This window comes from Urocitellus parryii, chromosome 10 (genome assembly GCF_045843805.1).
Source record: "Urocitellus parryii isolate mUroPar1 chromosome 10, mUroPar1.hap1, whole genome shotgun sequence".
Classification (NCBI taxonomy): Eukaryota; Metazoa; Chordata; class Mammalia; order Rodentia; family Sciuridae; genus Urocitellus; species Urocitellus parryii.
In genome coordinates, this window is record NC_135540.1 from 131,708,466 (window position 1) to 131,734,575 (window position 26,110).

Here is a 26,110-nt window from a genome sequence, read left to right on the forward strand (position 1 = left end):
TGCAGGTACCACCCAGTTCATCCCGTCAATGTATTTATTTATCAAATGGATTATTCCACCAATAAAGTTACCTCTCCTAATAATTTCACCTCTGAGCATTTTTGCATTAACTAATCCATGAGCTCTTTGAGTGGGACACCTCAAATCCAAACCTTAACAATTGCCTTCCAGAAGTTCTTCTGAGCTCCATGATTGACATGTGCCTACTTTCTGGAATTTTGCACTTGATTGTTATACAGAAAAAAAGAACTATTTTTCTTATTTCCTTTTTTCCTTTCCCATTAATATGGATGACACCAACATATACCTGAGAATCATCCTCAGTTCATCCATCTTGTTCTTGTTTTTACTCTTCAGCATCCCACTGAATAACCTCAAAATACTTGCGACTTCAAGACTCAAAGTACTTGGAAGTCTTCATCTCTCTTTTCATCGATCGGTCCGAAAAGTTCAGATTAGTTTGAGTTTCTTGTGATTGTGCAAATGACCCCAGTTTATTGAGGAGCAGAGATTCGGAGGCTGGATGACTGAGCAAGAGAAAGAGGAAAATCATTTACAGGTGTGTCACAGGCTGACAGGCACCATGTGTAATGGCTCAAGGTACTGGGAAAATTCTGTAGAACTAAGTAAACTGTATCTTAAAATGGTACCTGCAAAGGATGGTCACTGATTCTCTGTTCCTTGTCTCCCTTCCACAACCAGTTGAGAGGGTGGCCCTAGGAACATTAGGTTTTCTGAAATTCTGGGCTAATCTACAAATATGCTCTGAGGCAGAAAAGTTGAATTAAGTGGGGCACTTGAAGTTATGTGCTGCTAGTCTGCAGTAACTGCCCATCAAAGCTGCAGCTAAAATCAGTAGAGTTGGGGGGAAAAAAAAGAGTTTGCTAAAAAGCCTTTTAATTGCTCTTGTCTCTCTCTAGGCATGTCCCTCTCCAAACCATTCTTTATGAGGTCTCCAGATAATGATTCTTACATTTCCGTCCATTAAGGCTACACAAATTTCTTAAGTGCATAGTATTTGCCAGACATTGTTTTACATGTTGGTGAATTGGATCGGTTTTTAGTGTCAGGGAATTTGCATTTTAGAAAAAAAAATTTTAAATAAGTTGCCGGGTTGTGGCTTAGCAGTAGAATGCTCTCCTAGCATGCATGAGACACTGGGTTTGATCCTCAGCACCACATAAATATAAAATAAAGATATTGTATCTACCTAAAACTAAAAAAAATAAATGTTAAAAAAAGCAAATAAGCAGGGAAAACAGTATCAAAAAATAATAAATTTGGTGCAGAGAATTAGAATTCATAAGGCAAAAAGAAGACTGAGTAAGGTACTCTAAGTTACTCAGAAGGTTGCTGTGGAAAATGAGGAAGAATTCAAGTAAGTAGGAGTAAGTGTGGAGGGGAGTGGATGTTCAGGAGTTCCAGTCAGTGGTTTGGCTGATGAAGTCAATGTGAAACACAAGGAAAATAGAAAAATAGGGAACATTCCTAAGTTTTTGACTTGAGCAGTCAGGAGATGGTGCTGGAGTAGAGAAGCCTGAGGAACAGCAAGTTTCAGAAGAAAATGGTGGGTCTCATACACTCATGTTGAGTTTGAGGTGACTATTGGGTATACAAGAGGAGATGTCAAACTTAAATGTGGGATGATTTAGTCTCCCAATTAAACATTTTTCTAGAACTTCAATTTCCCCAGAATAAAGGCCAAACTTGGCAGGACATATTCTGTGCTGGCAAAACCTCATATTTCATCCACCTATATATTTTAACATTCAACCACCACATTGATACTGATTTATAATTCTCAAATTGACACTATTCTCATGTCTCTTTATGTCTCCCTACAATGTCTTTTCATTATTTCTTACTTTCTTTCTTCTCTTTCTTCTAGACTCTAAAAACATGACTGCAGGCTACATTCACCCCATCTTGGGTTTAGAACACATTGCCCCCAGTCTGCATTTCTCTCTAACATAATGCCTGACACAAGCTGTATTATATTTTTTATTGCTTTTCTGGGTTTTTTTCTCCTTATCTACGTGCAGAAAAAAAAATTATTTCCAGCATCTAACCTTCTTCCCTAGTATTAGATATCTGATTCTATTGACTGAATAAATCAATTGAGAAATTAATGACAACTTAATGGGAAAGGAATGAAAGAAATATAGAAAGAGCAGAGTGTCACACATTTAAAAATTTGTACATTCTTGAGTATAACACAAGTTTTACTTTATTAGCTTTGGTTCTGCCCTCAAAAATTTATACTGTTGTGTGGATGCAAGAAACTGGAAAAAGTCTACCATCTCCTTAATAGTTAAATTAAAATTTAAATTTATGTAAATTCTATTACTAAAATAAATACCGAACCGAAGAAAATATTTAACTTTCATTTTTATTTCTCATTCGTATTCCATTTTTTCCCCTCTAAAACTTGTGTAATGTTGCAAACAGGCATGAGCAGGGTAAGAGGGTAAATAAAGTGCACTGTGAAGTAGATGAGCACACCAGGAAAGACACAAGGTAAGGGTTCCTCTAAAAAGAAAGATGTCAAGCTAAATTTTCACAAAGCCCAAAGCTGGTAAAGAGGTGAAGATAAAGTTGGAAATACAACTTTAAAATCCAGTCTAGGAACAAAAGGAATGATTAGTTTTAAGAATTATAGTGTCTGGGGATAAAAAGCAAATAAAAAAATCCTTAAGCACACAATTTCTGAATTATGCAACAAGCACGTTCTCTCTGATAAGAACCTAAAAAGTTCAAATGGATTCATGATGAATGAATGAATAATGAATGAATGAATGAATCAATGAATCAATGGATGTCCTGAGTGATAAAGATATATAACCAGTTCAATGATTTTTAGTTACTGATGAATGATGGACAAATAGCTTCCAAGGAACTATTTAGCTTTATGCATTGTTTAGTGAGATTCAAAGTGTATTCCCAGGTGGAGAGGGGACTTATGCAATAAGGAGTCATTACCATCTCCATAATATATTTTAAGTTATTCTATGATAATTGCTATTCTTATGTTTATTAATTTGTTGGAATAGCTCACTCTGAAAACAATCCTTTAAGATTGTCTAACTAAATTTCATTTTCATAAGATATAGATTATTTTCATAGGACCAGAATGAATCTGATTAAACAATCTGTTTATCCAAATATAGTTTTTTCTTTCTTTCTTTTGTTTTTTTTTTTTCAGCAGTGAGAATTGAACCCAGACTCTCTCCATCACTGAGCTACTCCCCAAATCCCCAGTCCTTTTTTATTTTTTATTTTGATACAGAGTCTTACTGAATTTCCCAGGCTGGCCTAAAACTTGCAATCCTCCTGCCTCAGTCTCTCAAGTAGCTGAGATTATAGGTATGCGACACTGCACCTAATTTACATATGATTTTACATACCTTATGTAAACAGTTTCTCAGAAGTTTTTGGACAGTTCCCACAAAAGGAAAGAACACCTCTCATCATCTCAGATTTGGACATATTACTTCTTGTTGGACATCTGTGCTATTTCAGGACGTGGGTTGAGTACTTCATAGTGAGCCTTTCAATAAAGTGCTTTTTCTTTTAAGGTTTTTCTCAATGAACTTTAAATATTTCATAGACAAAGCTTGTTGTCAAATACATTTCTCAGGCACAAAGTATAGTAGGTATTCTAAAATGATTTATGGATTCATTGATGAATTTGATCTAGCAGTTATTGAGTGTCTTCTCTGTACCTGGTCCTGTTCCTGATACTGACAATGTGAAAGTGAATCAAATGGGCAATCTACTCTCAGAATCTTGAAGTCTAGTGGGAGAGTTTGGTGTGTGGAGAATAAGATATAATTAAGTACTGAAAGTTGTATAGATACAGACAAAACCCTTTTTTGTTGCACTTCTTGAAAAAAAATGTGATGGCTTTTATAGGACAAGGACAGTGCCTTTCAATAAATGGCAGTGGGATAAAGAATCGGATATGTGAATGAGCCGAAGAATAAGGGGCAAAGGTGGTGGCCATTTCACTGTAACTGGAATGAAAGTTGGATGGCAGAGGAGACTGCAATGGCAAAGCGGGTCCAGATTATGAAAGATTTAATATTTTCAACTAAATCATTTGGACTTCATAATGGAGGCAAGAAACATCTGAAAGTTTGATTTAACTTTTTTTGTTAGCTTTGATTTTAAAATGGCAAATTTCTGGGAGCAAAAATTTACTGTATACTAAGCCAGATTCATTCATTATTTCATTAAATGTTTCTTTTTTTTTTTTCATTAAATGTTTCTAACAAACTCAAGACAGAGATACTATAAATCTTTTTTCTTTTTTTCAGATATTGTTCTTTCTTTTCTCTATTCTTAATATTTAGTCATGTATTATTTTGTTAGATGTTTCTAATAAGCCCATGACAATAATATTTTAATTCTCTTATTTTCTTTCTTCTTTCCTTCCTTTCTATCTTTCTTAATACTGAAGGAATGGGTCTTACTGAGTTCAGGCTGCTTGCCTTACTTGAGAAAGACAAGCTTGAAAGCCAGGCCTGAAAAGCTATTAACCTCTACTCTATCAGTCCCTTTCCACATTTCTAAGCTGGATTATATTGTCAAATGGACCCTAATGACCAGTAGGAAAGGCTCAGAAATGCTGTGGGTGCCATATTTCTTATACACAGAGCACTGTAGGTCATAACTAAGCTCAAAACTTTAAGTCATGACAAACCACAGTTGTACTAATAACACAAGTTAGTTTAAAGATGGAACCAAATAAGCAGCTAGTGATTTTAAAATATCTGATTTGTACCTGGAACTCACTGTTAATTTTATTTAAGTTTATTTTTATATTCTTATATCCTGAAAAAAACGCAGCAAATATTTTGTAGATAAAATAATCTTCTAACTGGTACAGAGATTCAACATGCAAGGAAGAACACAGAGGAGGGTAAAAGAGAGGTGTTGGAGATAAAATTATTCAGTTCTCTGCAGATTCGTCCTTGAACCAGTCATTATAATTTCTCATTATTTATCTGATCATGTGCAAAGTGGAAGTTGTATTATTCATACTGGGAAACTTCTACATGTTTAATGTGCATGGCATTTAGAAACATGTATGTCAAGGCTTTATACTGTTCTCTAGAAACACTTTCATCATCTTGATAAGCCTTTGATATAACCCACTTTTAACCATTGAAAGGGGTGCTGTACTATTTCAACTTGATGTTGAGATTAAGCTACCTTATTTGAAAAAGATCAGAGATGGTCTTCAAAATGCCTACAAAGTACCACACATGTCTATACATAGCATCAACATATGAAGATTGAGTACTTATTTGAGGCTGTGCCAAGACTTTATCTGACAAAGCCATCCTTAGACTTCATAAGGCATCAACAGGCCCTGTGAGGGTATAATAAAAGCTCTTTTGTTGCTCAGGAAAGCAGAATTAAAAATGGAAACAGCTAAAGACCTTCTTTTATGTATTGGGGGGGGAAGTTTAGTAATACAGGAGCTAAGGAAATTCAAGGACAGTAACCATAATCTCATTAAGATCTGTAATTAAAAATTTAGTACATTTTACAAAGAAAAATGTGCCTGGCAATTTAAGCAAAATCAACCTTTTGATGGAGCTGTAAAGTATAGGTGAAAACTACCACAATTTATTAACTGAGATAAAGGATCCAAGAAATGGAAAAACTTGTTACAATTCCCCACAAGTCCTTTAGTTTATAAGATGGTAAACCCAGGTAGAGAAAATTAATTCTAAATTAAGTACTTAGGAGAAAATAAAAATATTTTTAAACAGTACACACCTGCAATACTAGTTATTAGAGACCCAGGAGTTTGTGACCAGACTGAACAATGCAGTAAAACTCTGTCTCATACCAACAAATAAAATAACTTTTTTTTTTTTTAAGATAAGTACAGGGAAATGAAAGGTCAGAAACAAAAGTCATAGAATTGATGTTAAAAATATAAAAACAAGATTGAACGCTTTGTACGGTAGAAGTATTAGGAAACAGAGAGATGAGCATGGTAGGAACATGAGGTTAAAAGAATAATTCTATAAAATGGGCCCAGCGTGCTGACCTCCACATGCTTCCTGTTCCAAGAAACAATTTACCTGCTGCCCTGCCGTGCCTCAGTGGACAGGAGATGTCATATTCCTCAGCAAACTACCTATTTATTGTAGGAGCAGTGCAGGCCCCAAAGAATGATAAGAGGAACCCAAGTTACCCTGAAGGAGGAGACTTTTGTGAACAGATCCTGAAACTCTGAGAGCTAAGGATAGTTCCTCCTAACCATAAAGTGTATAAGAATGTATGACTGAGATGAGCACATTTATTTAAATATGAGGGATACATGTAGAAAAAATGAATGTATATATATATATATATATATATATATATATATATATATGAATGTATCAATCGTTATCCAATAAACCTCAAATATGTAAGTAGAAAAAAAAAACACTTAAAACTAATCATCATCATGGGCCAAGGTGACCTAGAATTGTCATCAGAGAGGGGACTTGAAAGTCTAATGTTACCCTACTGTCAAGAAATAAAGAAAAGAGGTACACCTGGGTGAGACTCTCTGGAAACTCTCTGGGATCTCTGGGATCCCTAATAAAACTAGAGTGCAGGAAAGGCACATTGTCCCTCTTCTATCTGAGAGGACCCATTCTCTCCCTTGAGTGTCCCCTTCTACTTTTCTATCCCCTCAATAGACATGTCTGAAATCCTTCTGACTTGATTGTAAGAGGGACTCTTCATGCTGCCTCATTTTCTTGGAAGGCCCCAGCTCCATAACAGTAGGAACAGAAAACTGGAAGTCAGAACATTTGACCTCTAGTGGAGACTTGGTCACTAACATGGAGTCTTGGATGAGCCATTCCCTTATCTAGGCCTCCATTTCCTCACATATAAAATGGAGAAATTGAAATAAAAAATATCTAATTTTATTTTATGATTCTGAGTTAAACTAGAATAAAATTTTACTTGTCCATCAAAAACTAACTTAGAGTAAGTTGCCACTGTCTGCTGTTGTGACAGTGGTGCTGAGCAGGCTTTCCTTCCTCTACATTTGCACCATCTCTCATAATATTCCAAATGCATTGAAAAGAATGTATAAGTTTGCTAGAGTTGCCATAACAAAATATCACCAACAGGGTAACTTAACAACATGATTTTACCAGTTTATGAAGGCTAGAAGTCCAAGACCAAGGTGTCACAAATTTAGTTTCTCTAGAGGATCCTTTTCTCATTCTTTCTCTTTTCTTGCTTTCTTTCTTTTTTTTTTTTGATTTTATATTTCATAATTTATAAAGCTTTTTGAATTAATAAAAGTAATATTAACATATTAAAAAAACCTATATGTACATTATAAAATGTCCTTTTTTTAATTGATTTTATTTTTTAAATACATGACAGCAGAATGCAATACAATTCTTATTACACATAAGAGTTCAGTTTTTCATATCTCTGTATATAAAGTATGTTCACATCAATTCATGTCTTCATACATGTACTTTGGATAGTTCTGTCCATCACATTCCACCATCATTAATAATCCCATGCTCCCTCCCTTTTCCTCCCACCCTTCTGCCCTATTTAGAGTTCATCTCTTCCTCCCATGTTCCCCCTCCCTACTCCACTATGAGTCAGTCACCTTATATCAGAGAAAACATTTGGCATTTGTCTTTTTGGGATTGGCTAACTTCACTTAGCATTATCTTCTCCAACTCCACCCATTTACCTGCAAATAGCATGATTTTATTCTCTTTTATTGCTGAGTAATATTCCTTTGTGTATATATGCCACTTTTAAAAAAATGTATCCCTCTACTGAAGGGCATCTAAGTTGGTTCCACAGTTTAGCTATTACGAATTGTGCTGCTATAAACATTGATGTAGCTGTGTCCCTGTAGTATGCTGTTTTTATGTCCTTTGGGTATAGTCCAAGGAGATGGATAGCTGGGTCAAATGGTGGTTCCATTCCCAGTTTTCCAAGGAATCTCCATACTGCTTTTCATATTGCCTGCACCAACTTGCAGTCACACCAGCAATGTCTGAGTGTACCTTACTACAGAGCAATAAACAAAAACAGCATAGTATTGGCACCAAAACAGACTGGTAGACCAATGGTACAGACTAAAATTACAATTATCTTATATTAGACAAAAACATGCATTGGAGAGAAGATAACCTCCTCAACATGGTGCTGGGAAAACTAGAAATTCATATGCAACAAAATAAAATTAAAACTCTATCTCTCACCATGCACAAAATTCAAATCAAAGTGGATCAAGGACCCAGGAATTAAACCAGAGATTCTGCATTGAATAGAAGAAAAAGTAGGCCCTAATCTCCATCATGTGGGATTAGGCCCCAATTTACTTAATAAGACTCCTATAGCACACGACTTAAAACCAAGAATCAATAAATGGGATGTACTCAAACTAAAGTTTCTTCTCAGAAAAAGAAATGATCTGTGAGGTAAATAGAGAGCCTATATCTTGGGAGCAAATCTTTACCCCTCACACATCAGATAGAGCACTAACCTCTAGAGTATATAAAGAACTCAAAAAGCTAAGCACCAAAAATATAAATAACCCAATCGGGCAAATGGGCCAAGGACCTGAACAGACACTTCTCAGAAGAAGATATATAATCAGTCAACAAATATATGAAAAAATGTTCATCATCTCTAGCAATTAGAGAAATGCAAATCAAAACTACTCTAAGATACCATCTCACTCCAGTCAGAATGGCAGCTCTTATGAAGACAAACAATAAGTATTGGAGGATGTGCGGAAATAGAGGATCCTTTTCTTTATTTGCAAATATCCACCTTCTCACAATCTCTTAGCGGAACTTTTTTATCACGAATCTGAATGCTTTCATCTCCACTATACATCCTAATCTCCTCTTTTTATAAGGGTATCAATCAAATTGGATTAGAGTCCACCCTGAGGACCTCATTTTAACTTCATTATCTCTTATTAGCTTCTATCTCCAAATACAACCCCATTCTGAGGAACTGGACATTAAGGCTTCAATATGTGAATTTGGGGAGACAGGCACACAATTCAGTCCAGAACCAAGAGCAAAGGATTTTTCTTTATGCAATGAGAAAATGCTATTCTCTTATGTTGGTGATAGTTTTTATCCAGAGCAGTGGGTATACATAGAAAGGAACAGTCCTTTCCTTACATCAGATTCTGAATATTTTGAACAGGGAGGACACAAGTATTGAGGAATACACAGTGTGATGCAGAACAAATTCCTAGAAAAAGAGTAAAAACACAGAAATAAAAGTTACCAACTATGTTCTCAGTAAAGACTAAAAATCAGGTGGACTCTGTCCCCAAATGGGGTCAATTTAGACATCTCAAGGTCAGGTCATTGTGTCTAATTTTAAGAACTGAAAAAGGATATTCTAAGGATTGAAAAAGGAAAGAAATAAAGAAGAGCGACAAGAGGAAGAAAATAATAATAACAAAAGGGAAAAAGGAAAGCAAAACAAAAATATTGAATTGAAAACATAAGAAATAAAATATCTCTGCACTGGTCTTTTTCTGCTTGGGCTGCAATTAATAAAATATCATGGCCAGGTGGGTTGTACAACAGAGACATATTTTCTCGAAGTCTGAAGGATGAGAGTCTGAGATGGGGGTGTCCGCATGGTCAGTCTCTGGTAAGCACCCATTCTGGCTTCTCAGAGGCTGAATCTCATTGTGTATCTCAGGATGTTCTCCCATGGCCCCTCCTGCTCATGTGAAAAGACAGAAAGTTCTCTCTCTTTTCCTCTCTTTACAAAGCCATGGATCCTTTTTGACCAGGAATCCGCCCTTCTGATCTCATTTACCTTACTTTCTGAAAGATCCATCTCCAGCTGCAGTCCTCTTGAGTTCTAGACCTTCAACATAAGAAAATTGGGGGAATGGAAGAAGTGATTTACAGTAGAAGGGGTAGAGAGAGAAAAGGGGAGGGGAGGGGAGGGGAGGGGGGATAGTAGAGAATAATACAGACAGCAGAATACATCAGACACTAGAAAGGCAATATGTCAATCAATGGAAGGGTAACTGATGTGATACAGCAATCTGTATACGGGATAAAATTGGGAGTTCATAACTCATTTGAATCAAACTGTGAAATATGATGTATGAGGAACTATGTAATGTTTTGAACGACCAACAATAAAAAAAAAAAGAAAAAGAAAAAGAAAAAAAAAAAAAAAGAAAATTGGGGGAAAACAATTCAGCTCATAGCACCAGTATTGCTGATTTAAAAGATAGGCCCCACATGACTCAACATTTCCAATAGATGGCCTCCTGCTTGGTGTTCCAGTTACTGAGACAGGAAAGTTTTGTTAGGCAGCTTTGAGTAAAGACCTGGTAGAGCAGGAAGCTGGATCAATAATGCCCTAAAGGACCCAAGAACCACAGGTAAAATTGATCCTTGCCAAATGAAAGGAGCAAGAGGTATGTGTGCTTTTACTCAAGAATGCGGTTAGTTTGAGGGTCCCTTGTACTTTCAGTTTGTCAATTTACCAATCTACCCTTTAAGTGGAACCAGCTTTAAGCCAAAATCTGAACAGGAGCAAGTTAGATCTTTTCCCAACAAGGATGAATAAACCCCGGGCAATCTACTTATCTTGTTTGTAGAGGACACCAAGAATATAAGTGCTGGGTGACTTTCTAGTTTGTGTTTCTGAAACTTTTGGATGGTAGGAGGTCAGTAATGAGGAAAAGTAATCAAGTAGACTCATGCCTATTTCTACTTTCTCTGCTCTTCAAATACTTACCTCCTTATTTTCTAAATTAGAGAAATCTGCATCTGTTAAATTACTCTACAGTAGCCAAATGGATAATATAGAGATGGTTATTTTTATTAGAAACACCAAGTGTCCAGATCTATGCAGGAGTGCTGCTAACACTAAATTTAGAACCAACTAGCAGTTCCTAGTTCTGTCATTTATAAGTTGTGAACCTTGGTCAACTTCTTCTCTCTGTTTTCTCAGCCATGAATTAAATAAAGCAACAGTACCTGTGGCAGATGTTGTTGTGAGGATTAAATTTGACACCAGCCTTTCCAGACGTGTCATGCTGTTGGCTAATGGGAAGGCTTCGCTATTTCTCCCACTAGAGCTACTACTGCTGTGATCACAACTCTTCCAATTTCAACTATTGCTAGTATTATTACTATTTGATAATATTAAAGATATTTGCCACCATTGGATTTATTCTGAAGGCCCAGTATGAATCAATAATCATTTCTCTGATTCTAATAAATTTTATGGGAAAGAACTGCAAATTGTGATCCTTACTCTATGTGGGCTAAACATTCAACTAATGAAATCAGCAGTGTTTCCCAAAGCCCTTTAGAAAAGAAAACTGAGGCCCAGATAAAACCTAAACATGTTACTCTGAGCAAAGAGTGAAGCCAGAATTAGACAGGCAGTCAGTATAGATAAGTAAATCGAGTCAAGTCAGATTGAGTCTGGCCAGTTTTGAGTGAGTCCCAGGTAGTTGCAGACTGTCCCCTGAAGGACTGAAATGTTAATTCCATCAGAGCCCTTCCTCCACCCTTATTAAGAACCTCCCCCTGCTCCAACCTGTTGCTAAGGTAACCTGTCCCAGGAATTGCCCCTTCCTACAGGGAGTTGTAATGTTGTTAATTAATGTGGCCTGGGCTGCTCCATCCTGCCCTTCCCCCTTCAGCCCACTGGTTTCTTACCTTTTGGCCATCCCACTGAGCATTCCTGAGCCTAGTCACATACTCAGGAAGGAGAACAAAGGAAGCCTAGGACATATAAAAAGGCAGAACCCCCTTGCTTCTTGGGATACCAGGATACCAGCTATGGCCCCCTTCTCCCTCGTGGGAGATGTCTGTTTCCCCTTTTAAAATAAACCCTGCCTTACATGCTTGCCTCCACATACTTCTCCAATATCTAAACTTCAACATGTGAGGGAGCAGGATTCCTCACCAATAACTGGCTGTATCAAGAGCAGCTGAACTCACACCCAAATTCAGTCACCTGATTGGAGCGCCAGGCTCACCCCTTTGGCCCCTGTGGGATTTGAGAATCCCATAACCCTGATGGGAAAGGACTGTACTGTGCCAGATGGGGTCAGAGTTATGACAGCCACCAAGAGCCCCGCCAGGCCATGGAACTTCGGCCTCATTAGCACTGGACGTTCATCATTTCAGCCTATTTTCTCCACAGCCACAGTCCCCAAACAATGACAAACCAAAAGACACTAACAGAAACTGATCCAATTGCATTTTTTTGGTTTCTTTTCCAGAGACAGTTTTTCTTCTTTACTGTCAAGGATAAGAGAGGTCAAGGAAGATGTGACTGGTACAGAGAGGTTTTAAACTTATCCACAAATATGGTGCCCACATTTCCAAACTCACTCCAAATGCCTGTCACAGTAACAGTATGAGACAGACTCTGGGTCAGACCTAGCTTCTGAGGTTAAATAAAGGTAAGAGCTTAAGTTTCCATACATACCAGAGATGCCACTGCAGTTTCATGGCCTTCCGGAGAGTAAATAGGCAAAGGAAGTAATCACCCTGCTGCAATTTTTGCATGATATTTGTACATTCCACACCCCAACTCCCACCTATAAACACTCAAAGGAAATCATAAGCGCAATTAACTACAGATTATATATAAGTCCAGTGTTTCCTACGGGACATGCCCCAAGGCGGTCATTCAAAGGGAATTTGGAATTTTCCATCAGAAATCGTTAGAGTTCCTAATAATGATCTCACATGACATGCATTCCTGTGTTGTGTGTGTGTGTGTGTGTGTGTGTGTGTGTGTGTTTCCTTTTTTCTTCTGATGCATCTCACACTCTCCATTCTCTGGGAAATGCTCTTTCTACAGTCTGAACTTTAGTCCGAGAAATGCAGGGTAATCCTAGGAGGTTAGGAAGAGATCTTCTGAAGGAATGTATTTGATCTCCAAGATAGCCCAGCCAAAAGACATCCATAGCCAGACTTTGGGAACAGGGCCAGGGCCTGCTCAGCGTCAGAACAGACCAGAACTCAGAGCATCTGGCCCCTCCCTTCTTCTCTTTGCAGGATAAACAGTGCAGCCCAACCACAGTTAGGGCCATAATTTGACAACTTTATCTGTTTCTTCCTAGGCAAAAGTCACAGTTGACTGCAATGAATAACAACCAAAGTAACATATTTTAAACATCTAGGAAATTTCACAGCTTCTCAAAGAGAGTAGGTCCTCAAGTTGATTTACTGTTGTAAGCTTAGGTTGAAATATTTGTCTTTGTCCCTCAACCATTTTAGACTCCTGGTTGACATGGGCCAGGCTGGAGAAGGTGGTAGACAATGGGATCTCTATTTTAAGAGTCCTTTATTTGCTTCAAAAATGATTTTCAGACTAATATTATAACTATTAAAAAGCCAATTCTCCTCTCTTTTTCAAACGTCTTCCTTTAATATCTCTCAGAGGAATCCTAGAGTTCTTTTCTCTCCCTTTGTGAAATGATACTATTGTAACTGCTGAGAAAGACTTCTTAAAATGAAAGAGAAAGAGAAAGTCTAGACACAAACCTATTTTTGAATGATTCTTATTATGCAGGCAAGTGGATCACATGATAGAGAGGAGGCAAACAGTCATGATTGGCCATCAAGTATTTTTTGTTGAATCAACAGTATTTTTTTTCTTATTGCTGCTATAAAACCACCAACTTGTATATGAAGCCACGTTATGTATGTTCCTATATTGGGTGAATTTCTTCTTCCACTTCTCATGGTTTTTTGTTAACCAAAAAAGAATACTAATAGCATCCATTTTATGGATTTTTATGAAAATTAAATATATTACCACATGTAAGCATAAAATAAGCACTTAGTAAGCATTAGACATTATTGTTCGTGGTAATAGCACTACCGAGTTTTTTCAAAAAGCTGAGCTTAACACAAGTCATATTTTCCTCTGTGGATCTTAGTCACTGACCTGGAATCTGCTTTCCCTGGCAGGTCAACTAACTCCACCAGGACAGATCAAGCCCTTGGTTTTCAATTAATGAATTTTTTATTCTAAAAGCATATTATTACCATATCCTCCTTTTTGTGTTTATTTGACAATATTCTTGCTTGGAATGAACCTCCTAAAAATCCATCATATGAGAAGATGCCCATTTCCTTTTCTAGAGATATGTTTGCATTCAGTGAGAAAACTCATAGATAGGCATGATACTTTCTGCTGAAATATATTATTTTCACATATATTATTTACAAAATTCTGCTTTAAATTACAACATCAAAATCCCCCTTTGAATATAAAAGCACATAAACTGGGGATAAGGCCAGATTCAAGTCTGTGTGTTATCCATCATGCATCTTCTGTACTTTGGTAATAGTTATGGGTTGAGTTGAATTGGAGATGCAGAGTCCTGACAGGAAGTGGATATAAACTAAAAGAGGCAATTAAAGAGAGGTTAATGATAAGTCTATCTACAATCCATGGCAGGGTTCAGGAAACCAACAGGGATGATACAGCACTAGCAAGAGTTCTCTTGTTCCATCTCAAATGGAAATAGTAAAGGGAGTACCCATATCAGGAGCCAGACAGAACAATGCCTGCCCGGGAGGAATGCTGGACAGAGGTTATGGCCCTTCTGCCACTGCTGATTCTCCACCTTGCCAGCTGGGAGCTACAGTGATCCGAACCCCACATGGGCTTTTCCATTCTCCATCTCCTGCTAGGTCCTCTTGTTAGCCAAATGCAAGCAGATATCACAATCTAAAAACATTTAGATGATATAGAAGTCAGCTTCCCTAAGGCCACGGTAAGGTAGGAAGGGGAAAAGTAGATCTGAAGGTGCAAATAGCCTGCAAAATCCAGAACCACTCCAGAATATTCATTGATGTGTTTTGTTTTATAGCCTTTCCCAAGCTACAAGAGTATCCTGAAAGCTGGTATTAAAAACCGGTTTCCAACCTTCTGAGAACCTCTCCCAACTCAGAGGCCCTAACTGTGTACACATGGAAATTGACAAATGACAACAGAGACTAGTTACTTTTTATATTTAAAGCAGTTATTTTTGATACATATTAAAGATAATTTGAATTTTAAAAATCACTCTTACATGATTTTGGACCCTTTATTGCTTTGGACTAGAGGGATGCAAATTCTCACTAGTTTATGTGTTCCTCCTCCAAAATAGGAGACTCCAGATTCTTTTGACTATTGGCTGGAAAAAAAAATTGAGCATACACTCACAATATGTAATATTTATTAATAAATTATATATTTGTATATATATATATATATATATATATATATATACGTTATCCTATTATACTATGTGCATTACAAAATATATAAAAAGAAAAACTATCAACAGATGAAACAAAACAGTTTTATTTTCTTCCTACACTCCTGTGCACATCTTGATTTCCTACTTTAGAAAGGTGCCTTAAAGGCCTCTGTGATTACACACTCAATCCAATGGCCATTCAAGATACATAATTATTCTACCCATTAATATTTTAGTACTTAAGCTTTTAAGAGAGAATATGTACACCTAAATCTGGAGTATCTTCTTAGCAATCCTAAGGTGCTAAACACATACTGTATTGGAGAAATACCTTAAGCCATTGTAAAGCGTAGTTAGTGCATGCTTCAGAGTAACCCACAACAAATCTTAGCTCCATCCTGCAGAATAGGAAACTGAGTCACAGAACATTTCAGTAACTTGTTCAAGAGGATTTCTCTGTGTCATAAAACCCAGGTTTTCTGAGTCTGAGCTGAACATTTATTCTCAAGGTTACCAGCCTTCTCACCCAGCAAGTTTTCTATAGAAGAAATTTATGGAGTAAACAGTATTTGCACCACAGAGAGGTCTCCCTGGGAAAGGCATGTGATGGTCCCTAAGAGGAATGATTTGCAGAGAGAACTTCAGCTAAATGCTTGATGCATACTTGGCCTCTAGGTTTCTGCTTTTCCTGCTGTGGCTGAGAGATTCCAGCAGTGCTCACTGGAATGTGAGTCCCCATGAGCCAGACTGTGATTATCATTGCTTTTTTTCTACAGCACCTGACCATGGCTGCTAATATAAAAAAAAAAAAAAAAAAAAAAAAAAAAAAACAGCCAAATGAATAAAGATTGATGCCACTGAAACATAAGCTCATGTATCTTCAAAACAGTGGAAAATTTAGAAATCAGAATTAAGAATCCCTCCTCCAATTCTTTAAATAGATAAAGTTTTCACAACTGCATCGTGATGCTTAAAGATCATGAAAACTACCTCAAAGGCATCCCCTATAGTTCATTGCAACAAAGGGAAAGGATTCTTGGCCAGTGAGTCCACCTCATTCACAGCTTTCATCAGTTAACAAGGTACAGTTCAATTCCACTTTGCCTCCAACTCCTTCTCATTAAGCTTGGCTCAAATTCAAGCCCCGGAGCCCCTCCCACTGTCCTGAATGGTCCCCATGTTTCACTTCACTAAAGAAGAGATTAATTTGTAGAAAGGCTTCAGCACATTCCTGGGTTGCCCAAGTGCACTTCTTTTCATAGAACAGGCTTTTGATTTTGCGCTTTAAATCAAAGGCAGAGAGCAAAAATTCCAAGTATGTATGAGCTTCCGACCTTTAAAAAAAAAACAGGATTGTTCAGATGGAATTCGACATAGAAATGCTCTACTCTATTACCCTTGTTAGTTTGATTCTTCTTCGAGATATACCCTTTCTTCTTTCTACTAAATATCAGCTTTTCAATCAAGCTGGAGTTTGGCAAAGCATTAAAGATAAGTGAAGAGTTCTCCATTGGTAATTTATTCATATTGACATTTCATGGGACTCATGTCATTGGGAAAGACAGTGGTCCCCTTTAGGAAACCTGTTTGGCAGAAAATATATTAATTCTACTTTCTGTGACATAGGAGTTGAGGTGTTTATTTAGACACTGACACAGGCGCTATGAACAAAACTATGGTTTTTGGAAAAAACATTTTTTAATACATGTTCAAGCTTCTGAGCCACAGATTTATGAATTAGAGACATAGATTAGCATGGCATGAAAATTATCAAACACTTAAAATAGTGCCTTCAAATGATTGCTTTAAACCATCCTTAAATTCTCCTCATTCTACCATTTCTATTTTTAACTTACAGATGTGTTGTACCAAAATCATAAGGCAAGCAAAACAAAGTGGTACTATTTGTTACAAGAAAAGCCTTAGACCATGTGAGATAGAGATGCTGTTTTGAATCTGTTTAGGGTGTGTGTTATAAAAAATCCTGAAAGGTCACCGGTTCCCTCTTAATGCACTCTTGGCTTGGCATCCTGCTAATGGAACACATTTATAATGATGCTGGATTTTACTTTGCATTCCTTTCATTTGTTTCTGATATTTAAATGGATCTTCAACACTGATTTTGTGCAATTTCTTTTACATACCATGGGGCTGTCTTCTTGATGATGAAGCTTTTCAGAAACTCAGGTTTCCTTAGAGTTCCTGGTCAGGAAAAACACAGTATTTGGGAAACAAAATGAGCTAAGATGAGCTAGGCTTAGAAATTAGGCTTCACTTAGAATCACAGAACATGCCATATCCCATCCTCCTCTAGGCTACAACCATAGATTCCATAAAGTAAAAATAAAGAAACATGGAATCAAGAAACACATGATCACCATGATTAATCCACACCACCCTCTGGCACACACAAACGAGGAATGAAACCAACCCATCAAGAAAAAGCATTTGCATAGAAAACAAGATGTCTATGTGGAAAGAAATCAATTACTAGAAAGTACATACCCTGACAATTTCTAAACAATACCTAGTCATGATTAATTTTAGCTTGAGAAATTCAACAAAGAAATATTGTCCATTCAGAATCCCCAATCCTGCTGAGATCTTGGGATATTGCCAGTGGCTCAGCTACTATTCACAAAACCTGGCAGCCTAAGCTTGAAACTACATACTTTAAATCACCAGAAGATGCTACCAGGGCTTAATTTCTCCAGTCTTTAGAGCCATTCTGATTCCTTTGGTAAAAAAAAAAAAAAAAAAAAAAGAAAGAAACTAGTTCTCCCTGCTCTACTTGCCATAGGAGTCTGAGTTTGTACATCAAACCTACCCAGGCATGTGAAAAATGTAATTAACCCATCAAGTTGAAGAAAAACCAGAACTCAAATTCAAGACCTGGACCCATTTTCCCTGTGTCTTGATTTTGGGAAAATTGCTTATTCTCTCTTTTTCAGACTCAGTTTTCTCATGGTATAAAATGGGGTAATTATAGTGGTTGCTGACTCAGAGAATCATCTGCAGAGGCAAAGTCTGACTATTGTACGAACCGCATCTTGTCACCCAGGAGTTTTCTCAGAAATGCCATTCTTAGGTTCTGTCCCAGAACTCAAACAAAATTGGAGATGGGGGAAGGATGTTAGCTATGAATTTGTATTTTACAGCTCTCCAGGAGACTCATATGCATGCTAATGTTCAAAAAGCATTGATTTAAAACAGTCAATAAAATGTGAAGCTCTTAGTATAGCCCCTGGTATACAATATGGTCTTAATATATGTTAACAATTATTTTTATTAGAGTGGAAAAGGGGAGCTAAAGTTTGACTTTGATCAATGATTCAGGAGCTCAGATGGCTTCAATGAACTACTAATAAAGACACTAGCTAGTTGCAAGCTAATCAGAAAAGGGTTACAGATTTGTTGTTCCAGCCTTTTCATTTCCCAAGCTCTTCATTGTATTTCCAGGAATTTTTATTCCTCATGCCTGTAAATCCATTCAATTATAAACTATAACGATTCTGTAACTCCTTAGGCATCGTTGTTCAATTTACATCATGGAAAACATGACTGGTTTGCAATGAAAAGGTCCACACCTATAGGGCAACATGAATCATACTTGAAAACAGGGAGTGGTTGGAGAGAGAGGTTGCATAAATGGTCCTTGAAATGCTAAAGGTAATAAATCCATCATGGCACCAGGAGAATGAATGCCAAGGATGCATGAGAATTTCTATGGGCACCATTTTAACTTGATAGGGATAAATTGTAGCCAGAGTATCATCTCAGCTACAGCTTCCTGGAACTAGACATGGAAAAAAGACTCTATTAACTACTTCTGGACACTTTGAAGAACTCTTGAAAATCACATAGCCCCCACCTTTATCCCAGAAAATACTATGCAAGGAAAAGTATAATCTTTAATATTTGAAAAGCATTGATTGTACCTATAACACCAGGATGTTTTACTCTTAGAAGATGGAATTCTTGAATTTCAAGTTTCAGTTGGACAAGCTTTTATGAATTCATAAGGACCTCAGGATATAAGTCTGATCTCTAAAGAGGGAATTACATCTCCAACAACTTATGTGAAGACTCCAATAATAAAATTCTACATTTCCAACTCCAATAGATGCCCATTATTTTATAATTACTTTAGAAATTATATCTTTTTATATTTTCTACACAAACAACACTACCTTAATCCTGGACCTTTTATAAGTGTCCATATTAGATACCCAAACTTTATCACCCATACATTGCTTTTTATCAAAACTGATCATGATGGATAATTAACCCAATTAATAAAGAGTGTTTAAAATAATTGGCAAACATATTTTTTCACATCAAAAGTATACACATGACATGTCCCTTCCCATCTTTACATTTCCTTTCTTTCTTACGTCAATTTTACCCACAATGTATCACCCATAATACATCTTGCACAATTTTCAATTTATATTACAGTTTCTTTAAAATGAAGTAATGATTTGCAATCATTTATGAAACATATTAGTTATATTTGCCTTAGAAATTTATGATTATTTTCCCTATGTTAATTGTCTCATCTAATTTTAAAAAACTTCCTTCAATAAGTCTTCCATTAGTTTGTGAAATGACATCATTTCTATAACAGCATTCTTCATATTTTTATTTAGTTAGTAGTTTAAACAAAATTACATAAGTAAAATAACAAGGAATACTGACATTACCATTTGTGGATCAAAAAGAACTGGGTTTGAGTAGCTGTACAGATCAAAGAGTTAGGTTAGCAGCGTGTCAACACGTTAGGAAGAGGATTTCCAAGCCTGAGTACTGAACGTGCTCTGTCAATATGCTTTACACTATGAACATAGAGCTGCATTTGATGAATTTATTATATAGAACTTAATTAAAGGTACTTTGGGAGAAATATTGTATTGTGGAAATGTATGGTGACATATTATCATATATATATATATATATATTCATCTTATACCTCCTATTAGAATGGGATCTTGCAAAGAGAAGCAGAAAAGGTCTGGGATCTGAAGTTAAATGCTCAAAATGTGCAGTTAGAAACTAGTGATTAATGAATAAAAAGTTTACCTGAAGAATAATTTATGAACTTTGTTGAAAAGAACAGCTACTGGCTATGTTACACCAGATGCTAAAAGCAGTTTCTCCAAAGCTGAGACAAGATGTAAAGCATATATATCTACCCACCTGCTCCAGTCCTGACAATGGCATCCAATCAGCCCGTTGGATGAATAACTGACACATTGTACATGTATCTGATAAGGGCCAGTGCCTAATTAAATTATGAAGTTCTATGTCATACTCTAGAGTATGATCTGCCAGAATTTTCCTAACTGAATATTTTATCTGGAATTAAGCCACATTTACAGAGTCTTTGATAAAAGAAAAGACATTTATAAAGTCCTTGGTATACAGATAGTAAAATAATAATAATAATAAGTAAAATAATAATAATAATTGTTATATCCTAAATAACATTTCCTATACATAAACACAAGGTCCCAGAATTCTTAGGATCTTGTATATTCTAACCTTCTGTTCTACTAGTTACTGACCAACAATTTTCCAAAATAGCTGTGCCTATCTGCAGCAGTCTGGCTGCAGCAAAATAACTGGGGGGTGAGGAACAAGTTGAGTACATTGATACAGCAGGACAACAGAGGTATTTATACATTCCACACAGCTTATCTTAATTAACATAAACTAGATAGAGCAGTCAACCAATAAGAAATCTCCACACTTAATGGCTCGCTGGCGCCACCTCACAAACCACTCCCCCTGGCAAAATGCCAGGTGCCATCCTGACTTGTTTACAGACTCTAACACCTATCCATTATTTCTTCACCACAGAGTTTCTGTTTCTCAGTACCCTCACATATATTTGATATTGCTAGACTTTTTTTTTTCAAAAAATTTTTTTTCAATCTCATGGTTTGTAATTATAGGTTGATTTGAATTTTTCAGCTGGCCAGTGAAGCTGACAGTCTTGCTGTATAGGAGTTGTCTGTGCTTCTCTACCCATTTGTTTATGTCTTCTGCTCATTGCTGTTTTGTATTTTTTTTAACCTTCCATTTTATTGATTCTTAAGGATTCTTTATCTTCTTGAACTTTCATATTGACCCTGATACATGGCTGTGATTTTCTTCCTTTACTGACAAGAATCCAAGGATTGAGAGACCAAGAGAGATGTGTAGGGTCCCATAGAGATAAAAATAATGAAGGACAATCCAAACCAACTCTATTTGACTACAAAGTTCAGGAAGCTTCTGCTAAAAAAGTTGTCTCCAATTTTGTGAGTGCTTTCTTATTTCTGTACCACAAGCACCCTCTAGATTCTCTGCAAAGAGTAGTGTCAGTGTGAATTCCACAGCAAAAAAAAAAAAAAAAAAAGTGGGTAATTGAAAATGACCAAAGGAAGCTAAAATATTTTGAAATGGAAATAAACTAAACTAGGTACAAAACTGAAAGGGTGAAGGCTTTGGAGGAGACCTTCCTATTCTTCTTACTTTCAGCCATTATTACCACTCTCATCATTTAGAGGATAATAATACTGAAAGTAAAAAATAAAATGAACATTTGTTGAGCATTTAAGGTACACAAAATGCTGCAATAAGCACTTTTAGGGCACCATTTAATCATCATGAGTTAGAGAATCGAATCGATTCTGACTCATTATGTTGAAGAGAAAACCAAGTTTTAGAGAAGTTAGAGAAGTTTCTCCAAGACCACATAACAGTAGCCCAGTTAAAACCAATTTGTTTGACTGGCTACCACAATTCTAAAAATAATACTTATATGTCACATGCCAACAATCAAAATACCTTGTCCAATAGTTGAGGTATCTTCATTCCAAGCACATACATTTATAATTTTCTTGTTGTCACATCATGTAACAGATGAATAATCAGTCATGGGGAATTCAGAAGGATCATTCTTCCTAAAAATGTCAAGCTTAATGGAGGGTAGTTATCAAGAGAATTATTGTTGACATTTCACATGTTAAATGTATTATTATTATTATTATTATTATTATTATTATTATTATTATTTTGGAGAAAAAGTCTGGATTCTGAGTTTCAGAAGACCATGACAAAGATTGTTTGCCTGAGAGCAGAGACAAGACCTATACCATCTTTTGCTCTAATCTTTCTGCTCCAAAATTAAAACTTTTTTTTCCCCAAACTTGGAGAAAACTGTTCATAAAGTTTGTAGAAAATTTTGGAAGTACTAACATACTTTTCAGATTAATTTTTAGTATTTAACTGATCTATCTGAAGCAAATCCCATTGCCACCTATGAAAAGTCAAACTCCTCCATGAACATTTTTGCAAATATTTTTGCCATCAAGAAATGTATTCATTATATGTCATTTTTATATTAAATATAGCTCACAATTAATTGATAACTAAGTGTTTTAAAACACATAACTATTTAACTTGATGACGTTTTGTTGACATCATCTTAAAATGCATGGGAAAGTATATTTCCATAGAGCCTAGAACAAAAATAGCCTCTGAGCAGACATCTGCACATAGCAGGTGCTCAGTTAAAGTACTGAAGAAATGAATAGGTGGCTGAATCTATAACGGAACTAAATGTCATTACCACTCAGAATAATTCTCCTGATGATTGTTTAGAGCTATTACTCTATGCATTGGGACATATTTCTGTCCTAATGCAGTCTTTCTCCTCTCTCTCTCTCTCTCTCTTATTTTTTTTTTTTAATTCAAAACCAAAATGGCACCTAAAGAAAAGAAAAAACTGGGGCTGGGGTTATAGTCAGCAGTAGAACGCTTGCCTCGCATTTGTGAGGTACTGGGTTCGATCTACAATACCACATAAAAAAATAACTAAATTATATAAATAAATAAAGATATTGTGTCCGACTTTAAAAAAGAAAATAAAAGAAAGAACTATCATATGTTGACATATTTGAATGGAACATTTCTTATATAAACACAATTGCCAAAAAATAGGAGTCATCTTATCAACCCCATTTCTATAGGTGAAGAGACTGAGTCCCAGAGAAGAAAACAATTTGCCTGAGAATAGAATGAGAATTTAAAACTATGTCTCTTAGGAATTTTTTGGTTGTGTGTGTGTGTGTGTGTGTGTGTGTGTGTGTGTGTTTAGACTACTAGAAGACTACTGACAAGGAAGGAAGGAAACAGCACTTGTTGAAGGCATATTTGAATTAGAAACTATATATTTCAAAGCCATCTGAGAAGTCATTATGTTAAATTATTTTCTACTATAGAGAGACTGAGTCACAGCTGAAATAAAACAAGGGTGAAAGGGAATGTTACTTATGGAGGCCAGTGTCAAGCAGATTGCAAACAGACCACTGTCTATCATGTTGTAAAAAAGATTCCAGCTACATTATTGAAAGTTATTTAGCATATTTAAAGGAATTTAATTTTGTATAATAAGTAACTATGGTAGACTTAATTTGGAAACAATTTTTCAGTCAACACCTGGGTGGTAGGAGTTTGTAGAAGTCATAGCTCTTTGACAAACTAAGAATTCATAACACATGGGTAAGACCTTAGTTTGGGTTTGTTGAATAAATGTTTAATAAGACATAATAAATAATATAAAGCATTTTTGAAAGAGTGCCTAGATACTTAAAGCATAGTCTATTTCCAACTCCTTGACAACAAAGCCACTTTCTGGCTACTGGGTTATGAATCACCTATCCTATAACCAGGTTATGTATTTCCAGAAGATACCACCCTCATTTTGTCAACAGTCTTCTCCAAGTGGCGAGTAAATCTTTATTTAGATTTACATGAAGTAAGGTCAGATGGGAAGAGACTGCTGGGGACTCAGGTTGGCGAGAGTAAATGGTGAGAGGAGAGAGAAAGAGGGGACAGGATGGTTATGATCACCTGTGTGTGCCTATAGGTAGGTACATTCATAGGCACTTGTGTGACACTGAGGAAGGAGAGCTAGAGATGGTACAATTGCCAGAGGAAGTAGTTGCTATCAAGCAATTTAGAAAGACATAGTGTTTTTAAATGGTGAATCCAAAATTGTTTCAGAGAATTTACTACATCTTACACAACTATCCCAAGCCCTAGAGACCCAAAAGTTAACCCAATCAAGTCTCTGCCCTCAAGGAGATCCCATTCTACAGACAAAAATTTACAAGTATTGTTTTTTTATACTTTCATGATTTTTAGGCCTGCTAAATAAGTATGCATCACAATAATTCTCAAAATAGACAGTGGTTAATGAATTAGGATTAGATCTTGGGGTAGAAAAGGAATGTTCATGAAAAAAAATGGCAATACAAAACTTAAATCTGAATTTTAGGTAATGATAATATACCCGTGTCAGCTTCTTACTCTACCTTGGAAATGTAAGGTTTCTATAATGACAAAAATTGAATGGAATATATATGGCAACTCCATTATCTTAATAGAATGTTTTTGTAGATAAAAAAGTATTATAAAGGCAAGCATTAGCTTTTAAAAACCAAGGGCAAAAAGTGTTTAAAAACAAACAAAAAGTTAGGGTGTGGGGATACTCTTCTCAGGAGTAAATAACTTGAAATGCAAAAGCCTGAAAACATACTACAGACAAGTGCAGGAAATTTATATGACCCCTTGTGAAAATCCTGAAAACCCATTCACATCCTGGGCTGATTATCTGTGTCAGTGACCACAGCTATAATGAATACAGACAAGTTTATGACTGTAAAAGCAGAGTGAGATGAAGGTGAAACATGGATTTTGTCTTTGAAATAGGTGACAAAAGGTTCGACCATGTGAGAACTTATTTCCCAGACCTTGAGTATCACTTGCTGGAAATACATGCCTGGTGTGGAAAAAAGAAAAAAAAAATCTCAAAATAAAAACCATGTGTGAGTGAAGCACTATGAAAGGATAATTTATATCTCCAGGGATTTGGGAGAAGTAACTAAAATAGTCAAGGAAGGCTGCATTTGATTCATTTAATAAGAGTTGGAGTGAGAGCCACTGGGCCATGCCCACTGCAATTATTTCTATATTCCTAGACCCCAAAACACGGGAGGCATGAATGAAGGAATAAATGAATTAATGAAAGAATAAATATCATAGAAAAATGGAATGCTTAAATTGGTGGAAATGGTATCACGGAGTGTTCTAGTAGGGAAATATTTGCTCAGGAATGATTTTCTTTTTCTTTTTCTTTTGGGAGTACCAGGGATTGAAGCCAGGGGCACTTAACCACTAAATCACACCCCAAGCTCTTTTTTAATTTTTGCACCGGGTTCTGTAGGTTCTGCTAAGTTGCTTAGGGCCTTGCCAAACTGCTGAGGTTGGATTTGAACTCTCAATCCTCCTGCCTCAGTCTCCCAAACTGCTGCAATTACAGGTGTGTATTAGTGTTCCCAGCTCAAGAATGATTTTGATTTAAAAGGAAAAAAAAAAGATAAACACTTGGTAAGAGGTTTAGAAAACAATAGGCATTCAAAAAATTACAGTTTAAATTCAAAATTAGATCTAGGCCTTCCATTTGTGCTTTGCTTTAAAATGTTGTCTGGACTTGCCTACATGATATGTTAAGCTTCATTCCTTCTCTGGTTGTATGTGGTATGGAGAAAGTACTTCCAGTAAGAATATAAAAAATTTGCATCTCAGCTTCACGCTTAACCTCAACACACTTACCTCCCATAGCTTCAGTAACTTCCTCAGTAACAGAGGGGATGAGAATATTTAACTCACTGATTTGCTGGAGGATTCAATCAGAGGTTTGTAACAATGCCTGGCAGAGCAGAGTGGCCAGGAAGGCAGGGACTATGATTTTATATACAGGAAAGGGAAGGACAATTGATCATTATTGCT